Source organism: Galeopterus variegatus, unplaced genomic scaffold, assembly GCF_000696425.1.
Source record: "Galeopterus variegatus unplaced genomic scaffold, G_variegatus-3.0.2 Scaffold4381, whole genome shotgun sequence".
Taxonomy (NCBI): Eukaryota; Metazoa; Chordata; class Mammalia; order Dermoptera; family Cynocephalidae; genus Galeopterus; species Galeopterus variegatus.
In genome coordinates this window covers 102025-105073 of record NW_007730492.1, presented here as the reverse complement: position 1 = coordinate 105073, position 3049 = coordinate 102025, and positions in this window count along the sequence as shown.

Sequence of the window (3049 nt, the reverse complement as noted above, 5' to 3'; positions counted from 1 at the left end):
ATATATGGGACTGCACGTTGGGACTGAAGAGAAAAAGCTCTTCCTATGCTCCAAACAAATGTGTTAATATAACTGGAATAATGGGGTCTACCAAATACCAAGCGATTGCAGACATTCCTATAATTTCTTCAGATAAAAAAATATTCCTGGAGTCTGTGATCATCACAGACTCTCTGAATCTCTCATCTCCCCGGTGCAGCAGTGGTCCACATGGCTCCAGGATGATTGTGTAAAGTTCAGAGAGAAAGGGAATAGCCACTTGCCACATGTTCAATAGTCATCCTGATAAGGAGATATAAAAAGCTGCTGCAGTTAGTCTTGCTTTGTTTTGTTTGTTTGCAGCTGTAGTCACACTGGGAACACAGAAAGTATTTTCTTCCTCCTACACCTCCTCCATCTCAGGAAAAAAGAGACTGGCATCGTGCTTTTAAAGACACTGGAAAGTGATTATGCACAAATCTGCCAAACCTCAGAAACCTTTAGTGTGGATCTGGTGACCAGGCTGCCTTTGAATGGAACGTGTGAACTTCTGCAGCATCACAATATCCCTGGGCCCAGGACTCTCTCCAATATCTTGGGACATATAAGCCCTCGGGGCTTTTCTACAATCTAATTCAGAAAGAGAGAACTTTGAAAACAAGACTCTTCTGACCAATCTTGGCAAATGGAAAGCTGAAATGGAATTCACTGGAATTAGAACAATAAAGAACTGTGAAATATCCTGCCTTGCTGTGAAACAAAATTTCTGGATTTAATACTGGCCTCGAGGATGGAGGTGAATCAGTGAGAATTTGCCCAGTGTTGTTCCATAGACTGCTATTTAGTTTTACCGGATTCTGTTTGTGAGAAATTTCCAACAATAAAGAACTGTGAAATATCCTGCCTTGCTGTGAAACAAAATTTCTGGATTTAATACTGGCCTCGAGGATGGAGGTGAATCAGTGAGAATTCGCCCAGTGTTGTTCCATAGACTGCTATTTAGTTTTACCGGATTCTGTTTGTGAGAAATTTCCAACTAAAACAACACATTGTTCCCCAGTGGAATAGATCACCTGAACAGTAGTTGCCCCGTCTCACAATACCACAGAGAATGTACTGCCAGCTCCACCCTCCTCCTGACATTCTGGTGACTAGAAATAATGACCTCCGGTGTGGGACATGTGGAATAACAAAGGTTAAAGGTTATCAAAGCATGCAACAATGTGAACAGCTCGCAGGTGCTTTGGCGGAGGATGCCAGCCCTGAGACTCTTCCCTCCGGCTGATAAGGGAGCTGTGTCCCTGTGTCGGGACAGGGAAAGGCAGATATCCCTTATGTTATCAGAGACCAAACTGCTCCAAGTCACTGTCCCCTCACTACAGTATTTTTCCTGAGGGGGGGGGGAAGAAAGAGAAGAAAAGAAAGAAAGAAAAAGAAGGAAAGAAAGAAAGAAGTGCAGTGTACATTTCCATCAGAGAGAAAAGCAGCTGAGTGACCTGTTTTACCACCTAACGTCTCTCCTGTGCAAAAGTCCCTAAGCTCCCTTTGAAGCCCCATGGAAGGTTTCTGGGAGTCCATGAACTCCCTAAAATTGTGGGCAAAATTGTGTGCATTTTTTTCAGAAAAATGTTTATTAACTTATGGCCCCAAATGGCTTAAGAGCCACTGTGGGGCAAGGGGAGGCAATCCATTATCTCCCCTCTCTGGGCTGCATTTATTAACATACGCCCCAAGAGGAACAGCTTTCGGGAACCTAATTCTAGTTCCGTGGCTCAATGTAAACGTGAAGGAAGGGGCGATCAGGAGTCTAGACGACCTGCTGAAGTTTTCTTTTCACAGCTGTGGCTCTGTGCCTGCTGGGATCCATGCATTAGGAAAAGTACCACACTGTGAAAAAACTCTCCTCATTGAATCTTCATCACAATCCTATGAGGAAACTATATTTACTCCACAGAAAAAGAAATGTAGAAACAGAGAGGTTTGGTAACTTACCAGAGGCCACACAGTCAGGAATGAATGACCAAGCCCAGGATTTGAGCCTAGGTTTCTGGATTCCAAAGCCTGGACTAATTCCACCAATCCACACCTCATAGAACTCTCATATAATGGTTTTACAGGCATCTCTCATTCCTGCTTAAGTGGATTCAGATTCCTCCAACAGAGGGGTTCATAAGTACAGACTGAGTATTTCTATATTTTTAATATTCCCTGGTGACTTAGATTCCAGAAAGGAAAAAGAAAGGTATCTGGTCAGGGGCAGTAGGAGTGATTGCAACTATTCTAACATGTAGTCTTGTTCACATCAGCCCACCTTTAACCTTCAAAGAGACAGTCTTTGAAGTCTGAGAAGTCTCTGTGTCTGTAGGATACTGGTTCCAGTGACAGATTCAGGTGTCTCAGTTCCAGCTCTACCTCAGTCACTATCCTGTGTGATGGATATTCTGTATCCATGTCATCATCAGTCCAATGGGGACAATGTCCCACCTCCCCCTGCAGGGCTGTGATGAAAATCAGACGAGATAATTAATTTAAGAAATATTCTGGCTGTTGTACTGAAGGTGACATACAAACATTTTACATGAGGTATTTTGGCTGCTTAATTTAAAAATGGAAAGCTCCTTAAGGGCAAAGTTCTTTGATTTGTGTTTGTCACCATGGTCCCTTGAAACTCCTAAGAGCTCAGCAGTGTGAAATGAGGAAACAGTCAATGTATTCAAGTCTATCAGGAGGTCATAACACCATCCAATATGCAACACATGAGTATATGAGTGTGTGGGGGGGAGGGTGTCACAATTTAATATTTGTGTTGTAGAAGAATAATTTAAAAATCAAACTGTTCACTCTGTTCCGGCTGCTATAACAAATTATCTTAGACTGGGTAATTAATAAACTCCAGGAAACTTGTTGCCCACAGCTCTGGAGGTTGGGTGGTCCAGATTAAGGTGCTGGCAGATTCAGTGTCTGGTGAGGGCCTGTTCTCTGCTTCAGAGATGGTGCCTTGTTGCTGTGTCCTCACATGGAGGGAGGGTGGGAGAATAAAAAAGGGGTAAAACCATTCCCTCAAGCCCTT